Source organism: Ambystoma mexicanum, chromosome 9, assembly GCF_040938575.1.
Source record: "Ambystoma mexicanum isolate Mex_15411 chromosome 9, UKY_AmexF1_1, whole genome shotgun sequence".
In the NCBI taxonomy this organism is placed as follows: Eukaryota; Metazoa; Chordata; class Amphibia; order Caudata; family Ambystomatidae; genus Ambystoma; species Ambystoma mexicanum.
This window is the reverse complement of record NC_090931.1, coordinates 168,396,897-168,424,817: the sequence shown is the minus strand read 5'-3', so window position 1 is coordinate 168,424,817 and position 27,921 is coordinate 168,396,897. Positions and strand designations below refer to the sequence as shown.

The window sequence follows — 27,921 nt, the reverse complement described above, 5'->3', positions numbered from 1 at the left end:
ATTCCCTGGGAAGACCAACTCACTGGTGGGTGTTGCTCCAGAGACCACCAGAGACAGAAAACACCAGAAGTTTGACAGAGACTGTCAATTACAGAAATATACCCCAATACATGTGTATGTATCCCCCGATCTGAGAAAGTCTTCCCATCCCGCAGAAGGCTTCGGCCTCACTGTGCCTCTTCTGGACGTTAGGCCACATGAGGTTCAGTGTTCCATTTCCTAGTGTGTTCAGAACATAACCAGGCTGGTCAAAGGGCCCGCTCTTGCCAGGTCGGAGATCCGGGCATCAGATGTCTCCCCAGATCCCCAGATCTCCGACCTGGTGGGCCTTAGCCTTGACAAGGCTTTACCATGTCCCAAGCTTAGCCGAGGGAAGCTGGGGGCTCGGTGATCTAATTTGCTGTGTGCCCCTTTCTCCAGGCGTCATTTGCGCATTTGCAGGTACCATTTGCCGAGCATGTTTCTTTCTGAAAGGGACACCACGGGAATCAATGGGCCATGATTATCACTGGGGTGGGGGCCTTCGCAGTTAAAGCAGGCTTTCCACATGCCTGGCACACTATTGTTTTCTAAATATGCATCTCACACATTCATAGAAAAAGAAAAGTAATTTCCAAACTCAAAAATGCTGCGTAAACTTGCATTCAGTAGTCTTTGAATTATTATTTTTTGTTGCTTTTTCATCTGACTACCAGACAAATACCCTGTACGTTTTGTGCCCCTTCATTTGTGTTTTATCACAGGTTATACTTATAAAGATGTTATATGCTTGTCAAACTGCTTAATCACAAATAAATGCTTCTGTTGTTCTGACAGCAGTTATTAGGAAATTAAACACTTGGATCATGGATGCCAACTTTTGATTTTCACTACAGTGGCAGAAATACCCCCACCTCCACCTTGAATATAAGCAAGTTACCAGCCCAACCCATCACCTGGCCAAATGCATTTATAGTGCTTGTTTTTTGTAAGAAAATATAAAAATTCATATGACTAACAACCAATGGTTTATATATAACACCTCAGCAACAGTCTCTCGGACTGCTGAGCTACCCTGGTAACATGCTACTGTAGAGCGTTTCTATGGACCCCTTAATGTACTAAACATCACCGCATTACCAACAGTATTTTGGGTGCACCACTGTCATGGAAGTGGTTTAAAGTAGTGGAATTGTTGTACAGTGTGGGGATTGGCAAGAAGCAGCATGAAAGAAATTGCACCATTTAAAAACTATAATTTTGAACATTTCTTTTGAGTGGAGTTCAACTGCCATCTCCGCCCCCTCGGAACTGCGCCCCCACCCCGGCCCTTTCTGGGATCCCCACTAAAAGTGTTTCCATTTCCACCACTGAACATAACAATGGCTCTACTCAAATTAATTAAATAATGCAGGACGGGTCAGGGCTGGCGCCCTAGCCGGGTGACCATACATCACGCGGACAGCTCGTGGCTCTCATACCGGGTATTTGAGCTGCGTCCCCTAGCACAGCTAGAACATGTGACGAACCCTCATTCATAAAGCAGGAGCCTCGAACAGGGAGCACAAGGCCTCACCTTCACACATTTAGTTCAATCGTACATACAAGGAGAGGGTGAACCTCCCCCTTACAAAAAGGTAGTGTGGGAAATGCACTCGGAGTGAGACAATGGGTCCGGCTCAGCCACCAGGGACAGTGAGGAGTTTAGTCATATATTTGTGCTGCCGCATTTCTGTGGTGCTCTAATGACTGACAGTAATTGTTGACAAGTTCAATGCTACTCAAGTCATCAACGTCAGAAAGCAGACTCGACCCTGCGGGGTGGATTCAAGGCTGTGATCTGCAGTCTAAACAAAGCGGTAAGCACTTAACCCACTGAGCTATCGGACCATATAACAGCACAATCGCTCTGGCCTAGGACAGCTGCGGCCGACTCTATTCCTGTGTGCACAGGCACTGCCTGGCACTTCGCTCACAAGATGTCCGTTTCAGTTGTGAGTTGCACACACTGCAACAGTGCTTTCTTTTGATTATGTATCTCGTGGCGCTTTATTTAGACTTGGACATGCAAATTTACAATACCAGAATGTAAAGGCTAAAACAGAAACACAAGATATTTAATTTAGTTAATAATAACACTGATCATAAACTATTCACAGCTGAGCAAGGGGCAAAGGGTCCGAGTACTCCAGAGGACCCCGAGAGTCCAGGTTCTGAGATGAGACTCATGACATGTTCTGGGGAAAATCTGACATGCGACTGACTCTGTCCAGCCCTGCTTGCCTGTTGCAAATGTTAAGATTTTTCTGTTACGTGCTACTCGACCATCACAGCTAAAGAGTAAGGCGAAAATGGTACATTCTAACGGCAAGCCTCAAAAACAAAAAAGTTAGAACTATTTGATAAAAAGAATTCCACATGTAAACCAGCGCTTCGCAGTGGCAACAACTGCATGCCACTCTGTAGCTGAACATGAAACTCTCTGAAAGATACCAACGCTGGGGAACTAAAGGTGTAGCTCACATACATTGTTGTATACATTCAAGTAGAGTGGTTAATTCACAAGCCAGCATATAAATTAATAACAATGCCCTCACGCACCTGTGCGCAGGCCGGTCCATGTTTGTCACGTCATAGGTGTGAGCGCCCGTTCTTCCGGCTCCCAAAATCCCCCCAGCAGCGTTCCTAGCCGTGACAGACACAAGAAGCAGAAGACAAACACACACGGGTAAGAGTTCAAAAGAAAATACCGTGCTACCGACCTGGCGTGTTGCCCCCAGCTGCCGGTGTAGGCCCCCTGTGCGCCGTGCCTCCCGCGGGGGTCCCGTCCCACTCTGGCTGGACTAAAATGGCCGCCTGAGCCCCTGGGCTGCGCTCTGCATAATGCTCGGCAGGAGCCCTGCGCTCAGGTTACGGCCGAGGATAAATATAGCGTCCCCTCTGACCTCACCCGGTGAACGCCGTGCTCACTCGCATTCCAAGAGGGGGACTTTAAAGGGACAGTGGGCGTCCGAGCCACCGCGGGCAGCCTTCTTCCCAGAGGGGCGTTGGCGGGTGGGGACCTGCGCCTCCATCCACCCTCGCTCTGAGTGGGGGCCCAGGACTCTGCGCTCTCTACGCACTTTGGTGCAACACTACATGTGGGCCTCCTGTGAAAAAGATTGGGCACAGCTAGTGCCACAGTCTCCAGAAATACCCAGGCCTTGGCCTAACCCGGGAGGTCCTTTATAACGAGGGTTGTAGAGGCCTAGACCCACAAGGAGCCACTGCACTGTTTACATACCAATGCCAGGTGGTTCCAGCTAATGGAAGGTTCTGGCACCTGGCCCCCTTCTCGGTGCCCTGGAGCTGTTTATGTAGAGTCAGCCACATTGCTTGCAACATTGTATTTTATTTTGCATTAATTCATCTTGGGAAACATGCGTAAAACTATTTTTTGTGGGGTCACACATAAGGGTATGCCATACACATGGAAACAAAAGTGAACATGTGTAAGCATATGTTTCTATTTTTGGGTAGCAAATGCAAGGTAACTCTAATCAGCCCAGAGTGGGCTCCGCCAATCATTTCTTTGATGTCAATCTCAGACAAGAAACCTGAGGTAAAACCCCAAATTCCCAGATTTGTACAAGGAATAGACACGACTGTGTCAGCAGCCTTTGACATGGCAGAGGTTCTGGACTACAACTCCCTTCAGCCCTTCTCAGCATAGTCAATGGTGAGGGATCATGGGATTCCTAGGCCAACACACCTGGAGAGCCACCGCTGGCAGACCTATGCTATAGCCATTCCTCCTTGGGGTTGCCACTTGGCCCACATTTTATTGACATTGCTGGTATATTTATGGGAAAGCTGCTACACATATTGAGGGAACAACACTTTTTTTCTTTTTCCTTTGAAAACCTAGTTTTAATATAGTATATATTCGTGCAATGATCTTCAAATCTGTCTGAATGGCTTCTTAAGTCTACTGCACGGATCCAAACTCCCAGCCCTTGGCACAATTGAAAGGAATATTTTCTAAACTAAACCCAAATAGCTGATCTAAAGGGAGGACTGGCCTGTATCCTTTTTTGCTTTTAAGTGCTATTTTTCTCCTTACAAGGTGGACATCCCATAACAAGCAGACAGGATAAAACCCAGGCAGTTTGTAAACAACTCTTGTGCTGAAACATCGGAGTAAAAATTATAAAATGGGACGTGTGTGTGTATATAAGCAGCCCTTCGACCAGCCGACAACCACCATGCCTGACTTACACTCCTGTCGCCCACATCTCGAACTATACGTCATCCAAGATTGGCTTCAACAGGATTGCCCTGTTACTTAACCCCCAGGCGAAGTGGTTCAGGAGAGAACATTGTAATGGGGACTTGGCCTCTGGCACCCAGAGTGTAAACTTACCCCAGGACTGAGCTTTGCACCACCCAGGTGCACATCCGAGGGATACTGGGGGAGGGGGGCCGGTGCCTGAGGTCTGCAAAGATTGGGCAGGAGGAGGGAGCCACATACCTGGCATTAGCTGTTCATGGGCACTTACCAGCCAATCAGGAAGCAGCATTCCCCACCGTTCCAGACCCTGTAATTGTGTGTGGAGATGATGACTCTTCAAGTCACCATTGTGACGTCACGCCATTCCAGCAAAGAGGTTCTAATGGACCAACGCGTCACACCTTGCTCCCAGCCGTGCTGCAGCAGCCTGTCATTCACAGGGGAGCACTTTTTAAGCATTTGTTGGCATTAAATATACATTTGAGTTCATTGTTGTAAAGCTTTTTGTATTAAGTCTTGACTTTGCATTCTGTAAGACATGTGTCTGGGGCTATCAAGTAGCTTTGCTCCATTGTTATGGAAGGGGGGTCTCCCAAGGATTAAGGTGTCGAGTGGCTCTCTTTAGCTTTTCTGCCAGCACCCCCCTGTTCCTCATGTAACCCGTCATAGACAAAGGGGTGTGGGTGGCGTGGGGGAGGGGCTCTGGTTGATCATGTAAACATAGGTTTAGAAGATACACTGGATGCAACAAGTAGTGAGGCGTATACAGGTGCCTTCGCCAATATGGGATATGCACAATTGCCCCTTAATGGCTACTCTGGAGCTGGGCATGCACCCTGCTCCTGCCTATCGTTTATTTATTGGGTTTTTATAATGCGCCTATACACTGTGTCTTTCAAGGCTTCCATCACAATATGTGATGCAAAAATGGAGGACTGATGGAGACAGGCATCTCTGGCATGCTGAAATTAACTTTAGGTGACAGGCCTAATACATAGGTCTCATCATGTGGATTTCAAGTGCTACTAAAATATTTCTTTTGGCCCCATTTCATGGGAAACCAAAAAACGTGCTTGTCTGCGTGCATGCCTGAAATGGGACTCTTGACTTTCATGCTGACTCTGCACGAGGTCACGTGATTGTACAGGAGGGCAAAATGACCACCAACGGGCCCATAGGTCGGTGCTCACCCTCCAGTACTTGTAAGACAAGATAGCTGCACCATGTGAGGGATAGGGATGCAGGATTCACTTACTCCAACACGACTCAATAACAAGGTCTCAGTAGTTTGGCAAAGGGAAGTCTGTTTAATGACAAGTACATCAAACAGGGAAACAAATGGGAATCAGCATCGTTGCGATCACCTGTCTCGCTCCAACTTCCTCGAACTTCAGGTGAACAGTAACTTTTATGCACCAATCTCGTCATCATTGACGTCTAATTCAACAAAACTCGTCATGCAATATAATTGGTTAGGAAAGGTAACTTCAGTATAGGTGCTATATCTGTATATGATAATGGAACAGGCAGATTGGATAACTCTTATCAGGTGGGCGTCTACACCCCTCCCTCTACATCACACGTGGTAGACGTCACTGCAAGGACGACGTCTCATTGGTTCCACAATATATAGGACCCTAGATAACTTGGTCCATTGTGATTGGGCAGGTTACACCCCTAGACATAAATCTCCACTTTTAATTAGCAGCATGCAGAATGGACACCCATGTGCCTGGTGTCCCAAGTTTCACCCTGCCTCCCTTCCATCAATCAGTATCTTGGGTTATGTGTCAATTAGTTGGCTGGGTATGGCCTCAAAACTGTACTCTCTTATCAGGAAAAGTTATGGCATCCTCGGGTTCTGGGTGACATCAGGCGGTGGTACCTCTTGGCGCCTGGCTGATCACGTGCTAGTTCATCATGAAACTGCTTCAGTTTCCAGCTTTTAGTGTATTTAATTCTGTCTACCTTCATGCGGCAGGCTGGTATGCTCTGAAGTTTGAGTCTTGTTAGCTGACGCTCTCCTCCCTTTCTCTGGTTGAACTCGATTTCCTAGGCATGAGCCGCTCTTTGTTGACCTTCGATCCCGCTCCTTCTCTTGCCTCTGGCTGACTGGGTTACGAAACTTTGCCTGTTAGGCCTCTGGCAGCCTGGGTATATTTCTGCTTTACAAAATGGAGTCACACTTGTACAATGTGCCTTATTGAGGTAGATATGTGGTTGGCGCCTGCCGCTCTAATCTTCTACTAAGCATTGCAAGCAGTATCGTTTTCTTTAGCCTCTTGCGTTCCAAGCCTATTTACACATGTTTAACTGGTCGGTTGCTTCCATCTTGTCTCATAGTAACGTTTCCTTACGTTTTAACATTGTCTCTTCTCTGTGTCCATTACATTTATTTTCGTAGCTACTTGCACTGGCGTGCTTGTCTTCGATAGCCATTTTTGTTCATTCACGAGTCTGTCCAGGCCCTTGTGTCAATTACACTGGCCTTCTGTTAAGACGGATTTCTGAACTCTGTCCTGGAGGCGCAGAGGTTCAGAAGGCCAACCTAATTACTTGGAACAGGGTAACCTCTGGACAAGCCAGACCAATCAGGGTAGCGATCGCGGTGGTCAAGACTAGGTCTCAAGAGGGGTGAGGGTGACTGAAAGCCCGCAATGAGCACACAAAGCAAGGACACTTACAAATTACTCCAAACATGTGTTATATTAAAAATATATACACATTTATTCCAAGGCCTTTGCAACAATGACCGTAGCGAGAAATCACGATAAAACTCTAGTAAACCAAAACATACCAAACCAATACAATATATATACAAATACAAACGAGTCTAAAGCTTTAGATGCACGAAATGTGTAGTCCACCTAGAAGGGGAGGAAAACAGGCAGTGCGAAATAATGATTAGACCCAGTCCGCCTTCAGAGGCACCTAACTAAAAGGAAGTCCAAGCCCTACGAAGAGTGGAGCCTTGTGCTCAAAAGTACCTGCACACGCTGGTGCCAACGGGCAAAAAGGGGAGTCTCTTCGAGGGAATCAGGCAGTTCAGTTCGGTGCACAAAAGAAGATGAACAGAGTTCCGCGACTCAAGCGCAGCCTCCACTGTGGGCAGAAGCAGAGCGCGAGTACGGAAAGGCGTGCTGTTTGCCTCAGCGGGGAAAAGCTATGGGCTCCTGCAGGAGGGCGACCAGTTCCTAGCTATGCTACTCACCGGTCCCCGATGCAAGCAGACCCAGGCTTCTCCGCGTCAGTTTCAGTGCTGGCAGGTTCAGGGGAGCAGGGGACGTCTCGTCGTCATGTAGGTTCTGCAGCAGCAGAGTTGAGTTAAAGATGTCCCAAACGAAGTGAACCCGCACAGTTTGTTACCACAGCAGGGCAACGGAGCGGCTGTGTGTATCTCAGCCAAATGTACACTACTCACTTCAGACCTGGGAATGCCAAGTGTACGAATCGTGTGAGAGTGACAAGGACTCGAAATACAACACAACCTGGCGGCGGTTACAGAGCAAGACTCCTGGGTAGGCTGGTCAGTCTGCTGGATGGCCCAGAGACACTTCCGAAGGCTTACGTGCAGGAGATGGTGAAGATGCCGAGAATAGCTGTCCCAACTATTCCAAGGGTCTAAGTACCAGTACAGGCCTTCTGGTTCGATCAGAGGTAGAAAGGCTTTCACAAGGCGACAGCAGTGCAGAGGAGCAGTCCTTCAGCGGGTCACCAGCGATTCCTCGGTTCAGCCTCGTGGTTACAGGATACTTGGCTCCTGTATTCCTTTGTTCGTGAGAACTCAGGAGATCGACATGGTAGTAGCGTTTCCAGCCCCCTCTTATCCACGGTTCCCTTCGCGCCAAAACGGAGGGGACCCAATGGGAGATCCGCTCATCAAACACTCACACCATACGTGGACCTATCACGGACCACGGTGGTCCCAGGCATTCACACCACACTAGACTCTCTGGCACCCAGGATGTGTATTGGGACCAGACATCCCAGCCCACATCCTGGAGGCACACACAAGGCCTGTAGAAGCCCGCGCAAGCATCTGTGTTTTGCGGGAAAGTACATGCCCAAATAAGGAAGGCCCCGGGTCGGCTCGACCTGGGGAAGGTGAAGGGGGCAAGACGGTCAGCGGACAGGACAAAGGAGCCTCGTGGTCTGGCCATTTTGGGAGCCAGGCCACCATTTTGGGCTAAGCGCGAGAAATGCACTTAAAACGCCAAAAGGAGCTCAAAAACACAAGAAACGATTGCTGCCACCATTCCGTCCGTGATTCACTTGCACCGATCATTTACAATCCAAACAGAGTATCTAGGGCCTGTAGAAGACTAGAGACCCAAGAGAGCAGTAACTTAGCTTACAGTGCCCTCTTGTGTCATGTTGCACGAAAGCTGCAACATGATAAAGAAACTACGGAAAACAGCGTTTCCCGGTACTGACTGTCTTAAGGGCATGTCAGTTTCCCCGTAAGAATGGAGCGAAAGCCCAGAGGAGTGCGGCAGAAGGCTGCACTTCCCTGGCAAAGTCTAGATCATGGTGAAAACAACAGCAAAAATTTTAGGGGTTGCCACATGGAAGGAAAATTACCCACAATTAAGAAATCTTTCCTAACACCTTCCATTAGGGCTATTTGGGTCTCTTCATGGACCGTCTGTAGGTACTCTTTGTTTGGTATCAGCGGCTGGTACGGCTGTCTCATAGGGTACCGTGCTACCCAGGGTTGTCTGGTTATGGGCGCTTCAACAGGTATGGATCTTCTGATGTACACTGGGCAGAGCCCCAGTGCAGCTCTTTGTTGGTTAATTCGTTCCTCATACGTCACATACCTTGGTGAGTACTCTCCTGGTACCTCGAAATGAGGGGTATGGCCGCAGGCCATGGCTGGGACCTCCTCTACACTCCTTCCTCTGGTCGGTTCATCGACCACTGTGCGATCTCCATTGCATTTGTTTCCCTTGATTCTTCGGTGTCATGTTCATCATCTTTAGGGTTTGTACATGATGGTGTGAATGTGTGAGTCTTCAGGGTCCATATTTTTATCACCCCTTTCAAACTCCCTGCTGTTTTCACATGTTCATCTTTGTTCCAGGTCATTAGCTGACATTGTCCATTTGGGCTGCAGTAGATACATTTTCCTTCATACCTTCTATGTTTCTTAGAATATGTGAACTTTGTTCCTTCTGGCGCAAATTTGAGGGCCTTCACAAAGTCTCTTATTTCTTCATCAGTCAGGGCTCTGGGGTTCCACCCTTGTTCGACATCAGCCATTAATTTCATCCTTATGGTTTTCTTTGCAGTTTTCTGGCACTGTGCAATGATTATCTTGATAACACATAATCCTATCAATACCATTGCTAATAGTGCTCCCAGAAGCTTGAATATATCTGCCATCCATTGTGGGACCCACGAGAATAGGTCACCAAACCAGCTGTCATCGTCCGCTTCATCACTTTCATCGATCATCTGGTTTTTCAAGGTTGTCAACATACTTATGGCCTCTGTTAAGGTTCCGTTCTCTTCATCGTGCGATGGTACAAATGTGCAACATGATTCTCCGATTTTTGCACAAACACCTCCATCCATTGCTGTGATCATGTCAAGCACATATCTGTTCTGGAGGGTCATCAGTCTGATTGCTGTCAGCTCTTCTATGATAGCGTTAAATCCTTTTATAGTGGCATTGATGGTCTGCAATAACTCCCATCTGGTTATCTGCAACCATTTAGCATTCACTCCAATTTGGATGTCTGGCAAGAGCATCGTGGTGAACACTGTTGAGGTGAGGCTGAACAGCCTGTGTTCATATGGGATTGCATGGAATACCTCTTCTGATTTGGTAGAAAAGTAATTGTCTCTCTTCATCCTGGATACCAATTCCACAGATCTCCTTCTCCTTAGATGAGCATCTGCTTTAGGGAAACTGTCCAACTTCAGCTCATTCTTAGGGATCACTAGCACGGGAACGTGGATGTTCACCAGTGTGCATATGCCTCCCCAGTTTTTCGTTAGTCTTATGTATGCCTTGGATCCACACGCCCAGTAATGGTCCATAATAACTGCGGTTCCTTGTGTCATTCCTGCGGCTTCAAAGATTCGTCCGCAGTTTACATTCTCTTCCATATTCCTCGTGCCATTATTTCGGAAGCATAGTTTTGGGCTTTCCAGTGGTACTATCTGCAGGGGTCCTCCTCTGTCTTCGACTCATGTCAGCAGCTTTACCAGTTTTGGCCACAGAGGTTTGCACAACCTCTGCAAATTCTCTATTGCTTCTTGGCAGGCTCCAAAGACCATCCAAGCTCGGCAGATTACTACTCCTTCTTCCCATCCATCCATCCATCCAGGGAGACCACTGTTCCCCAAATCTGCATTTGGCCTCTGTTCTTCCAGGTTTGAACCTCTTCTGCAGTTTTTCATTGAATGTTCAATCTTGGGTTTATTACCCAACTTGTTCCTGATCCTTTGACGCCAGGATTCTCGTATCTGATCACGTGATTCCTTGTGTGTGCCCTGTTTCTTGTTTTAATGTCCTGGACGTAGCCATCTTCATCCGGGTAATCCTTCTCGTTGGCCCATATCAACGAGGCGTCTCTTCCCATAAATTGTCCTCTGGTGTTGTACATTGCTACATCTGATATACAGTGTGCTGTGGGTACATCAATTTCTACAGCCACAAAGATCTTGGATTTTCCCATGCTATATGGTAGGAGTGCACAGACGAAGCATTCTCCTTCTGACTGACTTTGTCCTACTTCCTTCATGTGCTGGTACCATATGTTGTTTCCGAGGTGGGCTGTGCTGTCAAGGTAATCATTGAGCTCATCGTTATCTTCATGCAGGCTTATCTTGATTCTCAGCGTTCTTCTGTAGTTTGTTATTGCTATGTCTTTAAAAGCATCTGTGCTGCTTTTCCACTCTTAGCGTCTTGGTAGGGCGGGCTGCCTTGGCTGTATCGCAGTGGTAGGAGAAGGTTTTTTGTTTCTTTTCCTTTCCTCTTGTACTCTTCCATAGAGGTTCTCTTACCACCGTTGGCTCACCAACTCCCCAACGCGTGGCCATGTCGTAGGTCTGGTGCTTGCTCCTTGCGTCTGAGCTGACGTGCTTACTGTTATAGTCTCTGTAGTTCTATTTCTCAGTTCCTCGTGCAGTTTCTTTGCTCTGACTATGAATTGGAACAAGTAATCTATCAGTATTTGTGTTTTCTCTTCGAGTTCCTTTGTGGCTACTTCTGTTCTTTTGAGGGATTTTGCTATGCCCTCTTTCTTTGGTTTCTCACTTGGTTCACCTTGGTTGCTTCCACTATTTTCTGGAGCTGATTGTTCGCCAGGCAGTCTTCCCTTCTCTGCTGCCTTCGTTGGATGCCCTGTAGCCATATACACTTGCCCTTGTCTGTGTGCATCCTATGTGTGGGTGCGTGCAGTGGTCAGTGCCGTGTTTTCATTCATTCTGTGCTGACCCTGTCTCCTGCTTTTCTCGTCATTTGTTACCTCAAGTGTGTCTGAATCACCGCTAATTATATTTAATTTTAGTTCGTTAACTTTACTATAAGTTTTTCTTGGGGCTTGGATGATTATATAGGGTCTGGGTGCTTTCGTAGGCCCCAGACGTTCATTATCTGGTGGGTGCACTGAGATTGGGACACTTCGTGCACCAATAAAGAAGGCAGTTATGATAGTCAATGACAGAAAGACAATGAAAATTACTACGCATATACACATAATAGGCTTGTAGGACATCTGGCAGCATTTCCTTTCAGGGAAGCGGGGGCACCCCTGTGCTGGTGGTAAAACCAGGTTACTGTTCTGTGCCCCCATTTCAAACAAGTCCATAGTCAGTTATTTATTCCTCTTCTTGCTCTGATCTCGTAGTTTATGAGTTTATTACTACTAAAGTGACAAGTGCTTTTCATGTGTTCCCCCTCTTACGGGTTCTGTCGGTAATCTCTGGGTATGTAGTACAGTTCCTGTGCTAGACTATGGAAAAGGGTTTGACTAGCAACTTTGGTACATCACATTCATAATGCATATTTACTGTAGGTAAGGACCCAGTGCATTCCTCGAATTTGCCTTGGTCCTGAGGACATGCTGGAACCTGTTCAATGCGAAGGAATGAAAAGATGGAACTGCTAAAAATCACACATAAAATAAAATGTAGTAAAAATAAAAATAAAAGTGAACATGAAAAAATAAAAAATAAAAATGAGGAAAAATAGAGGAAAAAGCAAAACGAAAAAATAGGATGGTGTAGTTCTTGTCTCTGCTCTCCTCGATCTGTCTTGTGGTGGAAAATTGAAGAACTGTGTCTCTGTCCTCGATTTGTTCCACGACGAAAAGATAAAGCACTGTCTCTCTGTCTCCACGATCTGTCCCACGGAGGAAAGTCTCACTGAAACCTCCTAAGGTATTCTCGCTGGAAGTTAGATAGCTCCACCTGCAGCATTATGCCGTGGAGGAGTGTGCCCATGTGTGGGGCGTTGGCTGGATCTCTAAAGAAGGTGATGAATTCAACATCTGCAGGCCTCCCTACCATTTCCGGATTGTCTGTGACTAGTCAAAGCAGGACGTTGTGCGCCAGCCGGCTGTCCTCGGGTGATAGGGACATTTGTCCTTTTTGGCCGGGTCCTTGTCATGTGCCGGGTCCTTGTCATGTGCTTTTCTTTTGATTCGCACAGTCTCTGCACCTTCCTGTTGCGTGGACTACCACAAGGTGATTTAGTTTAGTCCACCGCTGGTTCAACTGAGCTAGATTTCTTGGGTCTATGATGAAAGTGCGTGTGTCAGTTGTTCTCCCGACAAGTCCTGGGCATTTCACGATTATTTGAAAGAACAAAGTGTAGGTGAGCTCTTCAATGTCTGCTGGTGGTGGAAGCATTTGTGTCTTTCCCACTGTGCTCAGGCAGCTCGGCGAAGGCTTCCGCGATGACAGTCAGTAGTTGCCAGATTATTTTCTTGCTCGCAGGATCTTGAATAAAGTCTGTGACACTGGTTTCTCTCCCTATGAGTGACGGATATGATATTACCATCAGCTGGAAGTAGGTTAGTATATCCCACTTGAGGTCTCTGCTGGGAGATACCATACATTCTGTGAACAAAGTGTCGACACTGGTTGCTTTCAGGACGATGTGTTACGCTCTCAAGAAATATCTTTCTTCTCATTTTTTTCCAGTCTATCAGAGTCTTGATTCTTTATGCTACTTGGGCAAGACGTTATTTCAAAAGTTTGTTTTGTCAGCGTTGGTGTGGCTTTGCATATGTAGTTCTCATCTTTATCCTGCAACTGTGGTGCACAGAGTGTCCGTATTATTGTTCCTTATCACCTTTCTCTGGTTTGGGGAAATGTTCTTAAAAAAGTCACAAATTGAAACAGAGTTCTTTTGTCATTGTTTTGCTGCTCATGCGTCCTTCTTCCTCACCATGGATCTTGTCTGCACGTGCTGAGGTTCTTCCCCATTGCCTGTGGTTTCTTTGTGGTTGGATGCAGCTGGAGGGCTTTCTCCTATAAAAGGTTTAATGTCATTCAGGAAGAGCCATGCCCTTCTTTCCTGGACTTTGATGGCGGAAGGAGTGCAGTCCTCTACGATGAAAGGGCCATTGAATCGTGGCTCATCCCACTTCTTCCTTGTAAAGTTCCTTATGAGAACAGCGTCCCCAGGGTATGCACGAGCACGTCGCACCCGTGTCAGTTAAGAAGAAATATTCTTTACCCCCTATGATGACATTCACCCTAGGTTCCCTATTAGGGTCTGGTGTCACTGATAGGATAGAACACATCAGAGTCCTCCGTGAGCTGTCCTATGTCATAAATAAGTTTGGCCCACTATATACTTGCTGATTTCCCCCATTTCCAGGGTTGACTCCCCCTCGGAGCTAGTGCCCTGCGACATTTGTGGTGGTGCCTGCTGGGATTGTCCCTGCGGTACGTTCTCCATGTGCGGGGGTTGAACCGCTTGCTGTGCACCTGGCTGCAAGCCTGGCATCTGCTGCTGCACTGTGTGATTTTGTGCACCGCCCTGTTGCGGGACGGCTGGCTGATTCATCATGCCTGCCCCCATTCCTTGGCCGTTTTGCCCCATGCCTTGCCTTCCGCACATGCGCGCCACATGTCCTGTCATTCCATACAGCCAACACACTTGCGGTGTTCGGGCCATCTGTCCATCTAGCTTAGCTGGACTGCCCATCTGTACGTTTTGAAAGCCACCCTGATGACTCTGCCATCCTCTTCCTCTGAAACCCCTTCCTCTCTGGTAAAATCCTGCGCTACCCTGATTATTCAGCGATGGGTTAGTCACTTGCTGTGTGCGCGGTTCAGCTGGGCTTGTCAGCATGGCTCCCTCGAGAGCATACTTTGAGAGTTTCTTTTGCACCAGCTTCCCCTCCTCACCCTTACGAGTTGCCTCCTTTTTCCGATTCTTTTCTTGCAACAATCTACAGTAATGTGCAATTGTCAACTGTATTTCAGCCCATGGTTTGGCTTCTATTCCAACCAATTTCTTGAGCTGTTTTTGCACTGGCTCGGGCATTCCTTGGCATAATATGTGGTAGAATACAGGGATAGATTTCGTCCAAGACTCATGCGTTTCGAGCACCCATGCATCTTAAAAATTCTGGATATAAATCAACAGATCCTCTGACTCTTTCATTTTTCGAGTCATTATAGCTCCCATATCGGAAGTGTCTGGATATAGCGCTCGCAGCGCTTTCCACACTGCTGCCCTACAATTATTGAATGGTGCTCCATCATGGGAGGTGTTAATTAGGGTTACCCTAGGGTAGCCTGTTCGTTTCCATACATTGTCTGCTCTTTCACCAAGTATGGCAATTAGGAGGCCCTTAATGTCCCCTATAGCTAAGGTGACACCCCCCGTCATTTTCTCTAACTCATGTATCCACTTCCCGGCTCCCGATGTCAGCATTGGAAGCTTATTTTTTAGGTTCTCTCGATCCATGTGCGGCCATGGAATATATTGTGGTCTTGCTCCCCCTTTTTCTAGCAGCGGGAATTGGAATGCGCATTCTTCCTTTTCTTTCCCCATAGCTCTCTGGTCTATCGCTGGGGTGGCATTTCTGCCTTGCCGTCTCCCTGGCAATGCCCTTAATCTATCTGCATTGGCAGCTGCTGATGCCCCCCTCTGACCTTGGGGTGTTCCTTCATGTCGGCCAGACTGCATGGCAGACTTTGGTGTCCTACTTGCGGACTCGCTAGCGTCTGACCATCATACCCCTCGGTCCCCTGGGAGCCGTTTTTCGCCCCATCTCCCTTCCTCGTGTGCCTCATCCTCTGTTTCCCCACCGGAGTCAGATTCTGAATACTCCCAGTTTACACAACTCCTTGCATCTTCTTCGTCCTGCCCAATCTCCAGTCTGTCTAGGGACAGTCCCCTGTTCCAACTACTTCGGGTGACATCCTCTGTGTCATATAGTTGAGTGCTCTCCAGGCGCTCATCTTCCCTTCCCCCTTGGGATCTCTGTTCTAGCCCCATCTCATCGTATATCTTATCAATCGTTTCCCCGATGCTTCTGGTGTCGAAGTCATCCTCAATATTTTTCCCACGCGTACCTGGTACCGAGTCATGTGCAGGAAAGAATTCTTCTATATCTTCCCATTCTACAACAGGATTCGGTTTTTTAACTTCCCGCTCCAAATATTCAAGATCTTGTGTCCTCTGTCTGTGCTTACGTTCTGCTTCCTCATCTATTTCCTTGCGCTTCCCCGCTTCTTCTCTAGCCTTGTCTTCTCCCCTCATCCTTTCGTTTCTACATTCTTTTGCTCTTCTAATTTCCTCATCTTCTCTTCTCTTCATTCTCTTCTCTCGCACCCTTTGCTCTTCTTCCAACCTTTGCTTATTTTGTTTGTACTGGTCGTAGGTTGCCTTCTGGCTGCCATCAAGCTGTTATTCTTGCTCTTCGCGATATGGTTGTTCTCGCTTCAGCCTATCCTTCCTTCTTGTCCTTTCATCCCTTAATTCCTTTTCCTTTTCTCTCTCTCTCCTTGGCGTCTCATCAGACCTCTCTCTTTGCCTTTCATCATCACTTCCTTTTCCATCTAGTTTTAGCAATATCTGCCCTGCCATCCATTCTTCTTTTGCGAATGTTATCTCATCAGTTCTACCTTCGTTTCCCTTTCATTCCTTCCCTTCATCATTACGTCTCTCCTTGTCCCTCAGGACTGTGGAGGCAATATTAATTTCCTGGTCTTTTTCTTTATTGTCGTCTTTACTATACGTAGGCGACTCATATGCGGGGGTTGCTATACCCGTGTCTGCCTTTAGTTCTCTTAATGGGTAGAGCCCCTCTGTCTTGCTACCCTCAATGGCTGGCTCAGGCGGGGCCAGTGGCGTGGTAGGCGACTCACCCCCCCTCTGTGCATACGTTTGATATCCAATCTGCAGGAGGCTCTTCCTCCTTCGCCTGCTCAAACATCTTCCATAGCTCTAGAACAGCAAGACGTTTTTCTAGCTTCTTGCCTGTATATGTGGCATGTAGATAAGTCGTCATGTGTTGTAAGACGGCTTTGGAAAGGGGCCCATTCTGTGGCCAAGGCATAAACATCTTGTGGGCGGTACCCTTAACCCACTCTATGCTATACTTTTTTAATTTAGGTGCATGCTTAGGTAGTTGCTTGCATAGATGTGCAAGTGAGGTGACCTCCTCCATTTTAATTCCGTTACCAACAATACTTATACAGTTTGTTATCCTTCTACTGGTATGAGTGAGCACCAGATAAGCAAGCTCCAATCCACTCTTTTCTGCCAAAATGTATACTATCCATTAACTCAAAACCATCAATTCATTGGCGATTCCCTCTTCTTCACAGAATCGCATAAAATCAAACTTCATCTCACACAATCAACGATACAGTTCTTACATTCTGCATACAAGAGAACACATAGGACAGACACTTGACAGACTAGACAGACACCAGCTGGTCATACATATACCTGCCTTCTAATCAATACCCCGTCATGGAGTTTAAACAAACTCCTTTAATGCGTCTTTAAACGTCATCGTAGTCTAATTGTCTCTTATTATATTGGCCATGAGTTCACGTTTCTTCTGACCGCTGTATTAAAGCGCAGGAACAAGGCGAATCCTTACATTTTTCTCTCAGTTCCCCCCCACCCCCGGTAACCTTACATTTTTCTCTCGGTTGCCCCCGGTAACCTTACGTTTTTCTCTCCGGTGCCCCCCAGTAACCTTACGTTTTTCTATCGGGTGCCCCTCCAGTAACCTTACGTTTTTCTCTCGGGTGCCGCCTGGTAACCTTACGTTTTTCTCTCTTATACTCGAGTTATTAACCCCTTATATATATACAGTCTTTTCTACTTCTGACTATTTTATTTGTCTCCGCCACCCTCCGTTACCCTTCCCTTGCTTGTTCTAATGCCTACAAGACATTTGCCAAAGTAACACATTTATTGTTTCACTTACCAACCGCATCTTTTCCTCTCTGGAGCTTCGGAATCACCACCCCTTCCTCTTCAGCCTCTTGCGGTTTTTTCGTCCGTTTGGCTGCCTGCGGGAATGATAAGGGTTATGCTTTGAAAGGCGGGCTCCTTCAGACCCACTGCAGATTTTTATGGACTTACTCTATCATTGTCCACGGGAAGCTTCTCAGCCTACTCAGCCGGCATGGCGAAAGGATTCGTGATATTGCCGAAGGCCTAGAGTTACTTCGTGCCGTCGGTCTATAGGTGTCTTATAACTATATTAATCAATAATCCATAATCGATGGCCGAAACCATCCTCACGCTACCAAGTGTACAGGAGGGCGAGATGACCACCAACGGGCCCATAGGTCAGCGCTCACCCTCTAGAACTGGTAAGACAAGATAGCTGCACCATGTGAGGGATGGGGGTGCATGATTCACTTACTCCAACACGACTCGATAATGAGGACTCAGTAGTTTGGCAAAGGGAAGTCTGTTTAATGACAAGTACATCAAACAGGGAAGCAGTTAGGAATCAGCATTGTTGCAATCACCTCTCTAGCTCCGACTTCCTTGAACTTCAGGTGAACAGTAACCTTTATGCATCAATCTCGTCATCATTGATGTCTAATTCTACAAAATTCGTCATGCAATATAATTGGTTAGGAAAGGTAACTTCTGTATATGATAGTGGAACAGGCGGATTGGATAACTCTTATCGGGTGGGTGTCTACACCTCTCCCTCTACATCCCATGTGATAGACGTCACTGCAAGTACGACGTCTCATTGGTTCCACGATATATAGGACCCTAGATAACTTGATCCATTGTGATTGGGCAGGTTACACCCCTAGACATAAATCTCCACTTTTAATTAGCAGCTTGCAGACTGGACACCCAGGTGCCTGGTGTCCCAAGTTTCACCCTGCCTCCCTTCCATCAATCAGTATCTTGGGCTATGTGTCAATTAGTTGGCTGGGTATGGCCTCGAAACTGTACTCTCTAATCAGGAAAAGTTATGGCATCCTCGGGTTCTGGGTGACATCAGGCAGTGATACCTCTTCGCGCCTGGCTGATCACGCGTAGTTCACCATGAATCTGCTTCAGTTTCCAGCTTTTAGTGTATTTAATTCCGTTTCGGCCTCGCCACCTGCATGGGCCCCCCTTATCTTGACCTTCATGGGGCAGGCTGGTATGGTCTGAAGTTTGAGTCTTGTTAGCTGACGCTCTCCTCCCTTTCTCTGGTTGACCTCGATTTCCCTGGCATGAGCCGCTCTTGTTGAGTTTTGATTCCGCTCCTTCTCTTGCCTCTGGCTGGGTTACGAAACTTGGCCTGTTAGGCCTCTGGCAGCCTGGGTATATTTCTGCTTTACAAAATGGAGTCGCACTTGTACAATGTGCCTTATTGAGGTAGATATATAGTTGGCGCTTGCCGCTCTAATCTTCTACTAAGCATTGCAAGCAGTATCGTTTTCTTTAGCCTCTTGCGTTCCAAGCCCATTTACACACGTTTAACTGTTCGGTTGCTTCCATCTTTTCTCGTAGTAACGTTTCCTTATGTTTTAACATTGTCTCTTCTCTGTGTACATTACATTTATTTTCGTAGCTACTCGCACTGGCGTGCTTGTCTTCGATAGCCGTTTTTGTTCATTCACGAGTCTGTCCAGGCCCTTGTGTCATTTCCACTGGCCTTCCATTAGGGCTTTTTGGGTCGCTTCATGGACCGTCTGTAGGTACTCTTCATTTCATATCAGCGGCTGGTACGGCTGTCTGATAGGATACTGTGCTACCCAGGGTTGTCTGGTTATGGGCACTTCAACAGGTATGAATCTTCTGATGTACTCTGGGCAGAGCCCCAGTGCAGCTCTTTGTTGGTTCATTTGTTCATCATACGTCACATACCTTGGTGAGTACTCTCCTGGTACCTCAAAATGAGGTGTAGTGGTGCAGGCCATGTCTGGGACCTCCTCTACATGATCATCAATCTCAGGGCTCAATCCTGGCCCTCAAAATCCTTGTGATATTAACTCGAAATTGTTCTCTCCAACAGATGTCCTTCCGTCATACTGTCCCAACCTCACCCCAGGTCTACTACTTCCATTGGGTTTATTGGTTAAAACACTCACTTATTCTTCCCTAGTAAATAACTCTCCACTTGATTATGTTCTGGTTTAAACAAAAACACGGCGCATGGATGCCGCACCTGTTTTTTGATTGGATGCATGGCAGATTTCTCGAAGTGATAACACAGAGATCAGTAGTATGATGACTTGCTGATTTATTTGTGCACTTGATGCAAAAGGTTCCTTCCAATAATAAACAATTCCTAAACACCTGTTTCACCACGAAGAATGAAGTGGCTCATCAGGAGGAAGACAACATGGGTTGAATGCATCCATTTGTTCCATAGAGTTAACTTAAACAGACATGTTCATAGTTCTTCAAGACTTTTGGTGTATCTAGAAAGAAAGTGAATGTGAAGTGTGGTAAGTGAAAGTTAAAACATTATTTCACTGCACAGATGTGAATTAACAGTGCAGGTGCAAACTTGTTTTTGCCAACTCATCCTCTGTTGCTGTAACTTTGGTAATTAGATTTGTAGAGGAGCAGTTGCATGCCTCTACAGGAAATCCCACCCCCTACTTCCTGTGTGTTGGAAGCCTGAGATTGTGCCATGCTTGACACCAGCTGTTGTGACAATTCCACAACAAGTGTTCGAAAGAAGATATCCACTGAGTAAACCTTATCAAATGTATCCCCGAAGAGATTACATTCTGAAGGAGGAACTCCCTGGAGGAATATGAAAATGAATGAAAGAGGAGCCAGTAACTTCACAAGAGTCTGAGTGCGACGCCCTCAAGATACTGGCTGAAGAGAATGTATGGATCTTACAGAAACTGATGACGAAGTAAAGAATCAAATAAACGTTCATATGCGGAAAGAAGATTGCATGTGTGTGACACGCTGAAGAAAATGCAAACCATTTAATGACTGTATAAACACTGTACGCAAGCTGACTAAGCAATCATAGAGGCTGCCTACGTAGTGAATAGACTGCAGGCGAAGCCGCCATTGTATAGGAAGGTGGACATTGGTGTCACAAAGCCCGGACCCATGGAGAGAAAAGGCTGAGAGCTGTGTCGCAGCAAGAATTAGCTGAAGATCATAGACCAGGAGGGTGAGGCTGCTTGGGCCAATGTCAAAGCTGAAGCAGCCAAGGCCTGTTATCTATTCTCAAAGGCAGCGCACACGAGAAGCTGAATCCTCCCTTGTTAAAGTGAAAAGAAAGAACACCAAGCATGCCAAGTTTGATTCAATTAAGACATTTAAATGCTGCAAATAGGACCAAATCGTGGTCTCCAGGCATGTGAGCCAAGGATGGTAATAGTGTTGATCTTGGCGTTCTAGAACAACAATAACGCATGCTCATACTCCCTTATATTCTTAGAGACAAGAATACACTGCAAGGGCAAGTTCAAAGACAATCTATATTGCAGAAGGCATGGGTGATGAGAAATGACGGGCTAATTGGGTGGGGAGATGAGGCCAAGTTCACCCCCTGGCACCTGGGTATGAGTTTACGTGCAGCTAAGTGAACCAATGTATCAGACCTGGCACGAGCGTGCCAACAAATTGTAGATGGCCATATAATGAAGAGCCTTCTAGTTTGAGCACCAATAATAGATTGTTTACCTAATGAAGATTAAGGATGAAATGTTTTAGAGGTAGGCAAAAGTTGTCCACCTGACAGTAGATATCCTATCACAAGCCCACCTCTAATAGAAAGTATACTTAAAGGTTCCCCTTGAGCCTATCCCGATCCTCAGTAGGTTTTTCTCATTTGCCATGTAGTGTGACGTCACTTATGATGAATATTTTGTATTAATGACTGTTATTATGTGTTTTACGCTGAGTGCTCGAGCGAACGTCCGTTGATGTCCGTTGTAACCTCCCTGTTTTAAATAATTGTTAATAAAACAGCAAGACTTTGCCATCTTCCTGAGTTGGTTCGATTATTTGGTCTCAGAGCTATTCTGTATCCCATCCATTGCATGCTTGTTATCAAAAGGGCTCTAAACTCAGATTAAAAAATATTGGCGGCAATCCTCCATGTTGCATAGATATTCCTTGGTGTAGGTTGTTCTCTAGAGGGCAAGATCCTTCGTGCAGGATTAATGACTCTGTTTGTATAAGAAAGGTAAAAATGGAGGACCTTTGATTACAGGTCATGTTTATGCTAAGAGAATAGCAAATACAGGGACGTAGGCTTAGGGTTTAAGAGTGAATAGTGCAGTAGCACATATTCACTTGGGTAGAAGACAACACATTTTTTTAAAGGATTACTCACCAAGCAGTTTATCCGGTCTGAAAATCATAATTCAGTATCCTCGCGGTCCTAGAACGCCGATCCTGTATGATTATGTTCTGGTTTATCATACATTTCTTCATGGGTTTTTGCTGGCATGGCCATTTTAGGTAATTTTGGGGCCCAGGTGTAGACACCTTTGGGGTCTCATTCAAACTAAAGAAATGAAGGGATCCGAAATCTCTTTTCATATACTAAGCCTGGGTACTCCCATAAAGCCCCCTTGCTCTCTTCATCCTTATTGGAATCAGAATAATAAACAAGTGTCATCTTCCTTGGGCAAAATTAGCAGTTTATGACTACGGTAATTGTGTTCTACCATATGTACAGGGCACATTTTAACAATGGAAGCCACACGGATGGTGTACAGGCCACAGTATAAATTCAGGACACGGATCAGTAGCTGTATAAAAATGGAACACATATACCTGGACTGGGATTAGCAGCCTCACAGAGCATCAAAGCGTTAAAGCATTGATGCAGGGAACCAATCAGAAGCGAAACATACACATACCATAGCATAGATAGCGGATTCTGGTTAGAAACTATCAGAAGGTGTACATATGGGACGTAGACTGTGATCAGAAGACGGCTATGGTTTTCAAGTGGTATTGATGTTAACGAGCAAAGAAACAAATGACTGTGCGATGTGTAATATATCCGTCATAACTATTATTATTTATGAAGCAACACAATAGTCTGTTAAACTATTGGGTGAGGGTTTTAGAAGAGTACCCTGCAAACTAAATTACTCTTAGGGGCTGACAATTTTGAAATATATTTATGGACTGGCAAAGGTGACAGGTTCATTCAGTTGCCCAGGATCACACACTTTAATTAAGAGTTCAAGGTGGGAAGTTGAGCCCTGTGTGCAATTTCTGTACTTGACCAAACTGTTTTCTACTTCTTATAATGTAGCACATTTGTGAATGGTTGACTTTCATGAGCTAAAATAATACAGTTTTGTAGACAAGACTTGGAAAGTACACAAATCACACAATAACCGGACATTTTAAAAATGTATGATGAAGGTGTGTGGGATGTATTGACCCACTCTGCTATACTATGCGGTATCACTCTGCTATGTATGGTGCAAGAAACAGCAAAAATGGCGGCAAAACTCTTGTGCACGCCAAAACCTCCAAAACCGCATTTTTCAACACACAAAAAGATGACTACACAACCTGCCACCCATGGTGCATATGTGGTGGAATAGAGCACATGTTGCAGAAAAAGTGCCAGTGGACTACATGACAAGCAAACATAGAGTGCACAGGGAGCAGCAGCACTTTGCAAGTGAAACTCCAAAATGTTCCTATAATGACATTTACTTTGCTGCTAAAAATCCATGCCTGTACATAACACTTCTCAACACTCAAAATCTGGCTTGGTGCTAAAATTCATTTAACCGAAGGACTTGTGAATGTACAAAGTCCTGAAAGGTTAAAAGCAAAACATTTTCCAGCAAAACTGGTTTGCCTGTGAATAACAGTTCCTGTCAATAATCTGCGTGCAGTACCCTGGGCTACCTGTGAATGACAGTTCCTGTCAAAAATCTGAGTGCAGCAGGCTGGGCTCTCCTGAGTAGACTTTAAAGTTATTTAAACTAAAAGCCTCCCGGATTAGCAAATATAAAAGGATTGTTGATGAAAGAAACACAGATCTCAGTTATTTTTGATTCCACACGTTTAAATTTAAGAAAGTCATTTATCTATGTCATCTGATGCAACAAGTTTGTTTTACGATGGAGTTCAAGTCAAGACATTAAGAATAAATTTGCCTGTCTGGGCTGCAGGAAGTGGAAAACAGGTTTCTCCCAAGGGGAAGGCCTTCCTCTCAGCAGATACTCACTGGCATATGGAAATTGTGGGGTAGGACAGACGTTTGTCTGTTGCCAGAGAGTGAACAATGGCAGATTCCCCAGGCCAGGAAATGGACATGTGAAGAGGTTGTAAACTTGGCTTGCAGAAGGTTCCCAAAGGTGGAGGCTACTCCTTGAGCTCCAGGGAGAGACAAAAGGCAGACCATTTGCTGCTAAGAACATATAATGAACAATTTTTAGAGATTCATAACTTGTTATCAGAAATGGTGAAAAATATAAAAAGGGCAGATTTGTTAGTCTAATCTTTGGCACTACATTTCCAGATGTGATGGAGCTGAGTAGCATATTTGGAACAGGAATGGCAATATATGTGGTTTTATGGGAACTGGATGTATGCTAGAATTGTTAATCTTTGCACACACATTCCTATGGTAAACACACACAATTGTGGAAATTTGGAGAACATTTGGAAAATGTTTTTCATGGTGAAATGGACAAAATGCTGCAGAAAGGTGAAATAAGAACTCACAGCTGCGGGATTTTGAGGAACAGATACTCCATAACATATGTAATCCATGTATGTGCTTTTTGTAGAGGTTACACATGTATTTAGGACAACATTTGATTTTGATACTAGTGGCTAGGGGAGGTTTCTAAGGATGGTAAAAGCCAAACCATAAATGTAACATCATCTGTCTTGGATCCATTCACTCGTGTGCAAAGCGGAGATGAGACTCTGATCCAATCCCTTCCCAGAGGTGGCGAGTTTAGTTAAGCGGGCCCATACACCCATTTTTCTGATGCCATTTGAAAGGATAAATAGAGACAGCTGACAACACATACTCACTCTTCTGATTCCAGCAAAGTACTCTGATCCAGCATTCAACATCCAGCATTCAACATCCTTCCAGATCTAGATGCCAAGGACCAGGCCAAGCAGTAGCTGAACCATTTTCAGCAAGGCCTCAATCCTCAAACTAATTCTTACAACCCAGTGAAGTGCTGAGGTGTGAGAAAGCATCCTGATACTAGCATCCTGAAACTATCTGGCTTGCTACCATAATGTTTGCCTAATGAACTCGCCATCCCGCTGATTTGAAATACCCAGAAACAAGAAGGGCAGATCCTGTGCATTTCCGGTGACCGGCCTAGCTGATCTAGTCCTGCACCTGATGTGCTGTCTTTCCTTGATAGAACCAATCCATTGACCAGAACCGTGACTGTCCAAAATTCTTAAATCCCAGTGGATTGTGAGTATTAATAGGATGCTAGAGAACTATTGTATACCTTGCATTATCTTGTTCCTCTCTAATCTCTGAACTATCCTACTTTCATAACCAGTAACAGTGTCAAAATCTTTAGTACTATCTTATTCTGTCTAGTTCCTAAAGCGTCATTTTTATAGTCATCTTTATCTGTGTAACTCTGATCCATAAATCCCACTTTGAGTGTTTGGACTGTTGCCGCCGGGGTAGGTGATCGGGATCTGATACTGAAGCCATGAATCAGTCTCAGTGCTTACTTCGTCCCGACTTGGTTGCCTAGCCTGAACACTCTAGCATTGAGTAAAAGCATAAGCCATATTTTCTGATGCTAAACTGAAGTCCTTGTCCAAATTCGTGTCTTTATTTTTCAAAAACACCTCTCACTAAAACCTCCATAACTACCTCAGTTTTTGAGATAGAAGCGAAATTTCAACTCCCACTTGTACCTAACATCCTAAGCTACATCCACTCTACTCAAAACAGTGTGGTTGACCTGTTATATCAAAAATCACATAAGTAAAATTTTGCTGCAAATTTACTTTTAGCAAAGGTTTTACACGTGTGAATAGCTTTAAATTATTTCCCACTTTGACTTTGAGATTCCAATTGTTTTCTTTTGATTAAATCATTGATTTTGTTTGCTTGCATCTGTTCAAAGTGGCTCCCATAGGAATTCATAATAATGTAAGCATTTCTTGACATATTTTGTGTTTTTGCTCAGCCAATTTCAAAGCCATCTGACAGTTGAAAAGTCAAGCCTGTTTTTCTCTTGTGTTTAAAGGGAAAAGGTGGGAGTGATATTCTGTTTGGTCTGCATTATGTTTTGTTTGTTTGTTTATTATTTGTAATGCGCAATCATACCCTAGGGTAAAAGGCGCATCCTTACATGAATTTGCAAAGCTTAGTTACAGCATCAAAATATATACATAAACACAATGAGGTACACATAATATACATAATATACATATATACAAGTAGGCACATGTGGTTACAAAGTGTGCAAGTGGCGTGAGTGGGACATGCTTAGCACCAGGTAGTGTTTAGGAGCCTATGTTTTCAGCCATGAAACTACCTTGGATTGGAAGTTTTGGTAGGGTTGGTCTATTCTGATCGTTGGCGGTAAGGAGTTCCACAGTTTCGCTGCTTTCACAGGAAAACTGTTGCCCCCTATTGTAGCACGTTTGAAGTTAGGGACAGATAGGCAGTCTTTGTATGCTGTGCTAGTGGGTCTCTGGGAGGACTGTCTGTGAAATCTGTCGAGCAGACAGTCCTGAGTTCCTGCTATTTCCTCACATCTATTTAAATTGCCTATTGGTGGGTTGAGGGGTGTTGCAGGGGGAACCTCTAAACATTATGCTATCTGTTCTAAACCAACCCAACAGCATTTCTTTGCTACATTCTTTTTGGGTTCATTACTTGATTCCTAGTGCATTAAAGATATTATTCGCTGTTCCTGTCACCCCATTGGTGATTGTTGTTACCTATTAAAAATATATTGTGATTTTAAATTCTAAACAAATAAACAAATAATTACCTTGACAACTAGCCTGATTCCTGGTTCAGTGTACCTGGGGGTATTGTGAGAAGGGCATGATATGAGTGGTATATCATTCAGAATTTTGAACTTATAGATACAAATGAATAAGGGTTTCATTTGCACACTACATGCTGGGCGATACTTGGGTGTGTGCCTGATTGAAATCATTTACAGCTGAATGAATTTAGCTTTTTTTTCTAGGCTGTCCATGTTTTAACCTAATCAGAAATGTCAAAGGGAGAAACAACTGAAAGTCATTTGAATGAAAATGACTTTCGGTTTTCTTTCCCCTGAACATTTCTGTTAACCCACACCCTCCCACCTCCTTACTTACCTTTTGGCAACACACTTCGCTGTGGGCCGCCGACACTTCCATCCCTCTGCAAAGCTGGTCCCTTCACTTACGTGCATGTGAACCGGCGCTGCAGGGTCCTTTTCTTTTTTAAATGTTTTTCTTTGAACCTTTATTGTTTAGGTCACGGGGGACATGCCTGCAACCCCTGATGCAATTATAGTGAACAAGGGTGCAGGGGACAACCCTGCAACCCCCGCTCCCCTTGATCACTACAATCAAACCGAATGGGATTTTATTCTAAATTTTCTGCTGTTTTTAATTTTCGTTTAGCAGAAATTCAAATAAATATCCCATTCGGTTTGTTTTTTTCAGTCATTTCTATGGATTCCTGCTTTCTCCATCATCAAGGGAAGCATACAACTACTACAATACTAGTTGGTGATAATCAAAACAAATCACATCTAGGTTTTTCCAATGCATTGTATTTGAAAGCTTTACCTACACCCAACACACAGACTTGTGGATTGTCATGAATGATGTGTAGAGGCATATTTGGAATTGTACAAAAACAGAAACAGTTTTTGTGACAAATACGACCTGAAAATAAGATAGCCATAGGCCTGTGATTTTGGCTTCACTCTTTTCTGTTTCTTTTCTGTCTAGGAATCCTTCTAATAAAATTGCCTACATAAAAGGAAACAGCAGGCAATGGCCTAAACAATTTCACCTTAATGTGAGAGGTCAAACATGTTCACAGAAGAGAGTACGCTGAGATACAATGATTTGGCCAGGATCACTGAATCCTCTGGAATTTTGGTAATGTGGATGGAACTGTAGGCTTATCTCCGATAGGTTGTGGATCGTTGGTTAGTTGCAACACAGCAAATATACAATTATTACCCAATGATAAAAGGGACTTTAAAGTCATGGTTGTATAAACATATCTACTTTATTAGTATCACAACAGACA

At 45.1% G+C, this 27,921-nt stretch overlaps 1 protein-coding gene and 1 long non-coding RNA gene across 4 annotated transcripts in view; one reads left to right on the top strand and one right to left on the bottom strand.

The window, feature by feature from the left end:
* The window catches only part of USP2 (ubiquitin specific peptidase 2), a 357,749-nt gene extending 354,887 nt beyond the window's left edge, over positions 1–2,862 (bottom strand). Inside the window, exon 1 of one of the 3 annotated variants that reach the window (XM_069614354.1) lies at positions 2,742–2,862. The gene's annotated coding sequence lies outside the window, so the exon portion shown is untranslated. Of the gene's footprint in view, positions 1–2,580; positions 2,671–2,741 lie in introns of those variants that run through there. The other 2 variants (XM_069614356.1, XM_069614355.1) reach the window with 2 other exon arrangements.
* The window catches only part of LOC138487792 (uncharacterized), a 141,905-nt gene continuing 116,601 nt past the window's right edge, over positions 2,618–27,921 (top strand). Inside the window, exon 1 of the long non-coding RNA XR_011274547.1 lies at positions 2,618–2,707. This is a non-coding gene — a long non-coding RNA (uncharacterized lncRNA). The remainder of the gene's footprint in view (positions 2,708–27,921) is intronic.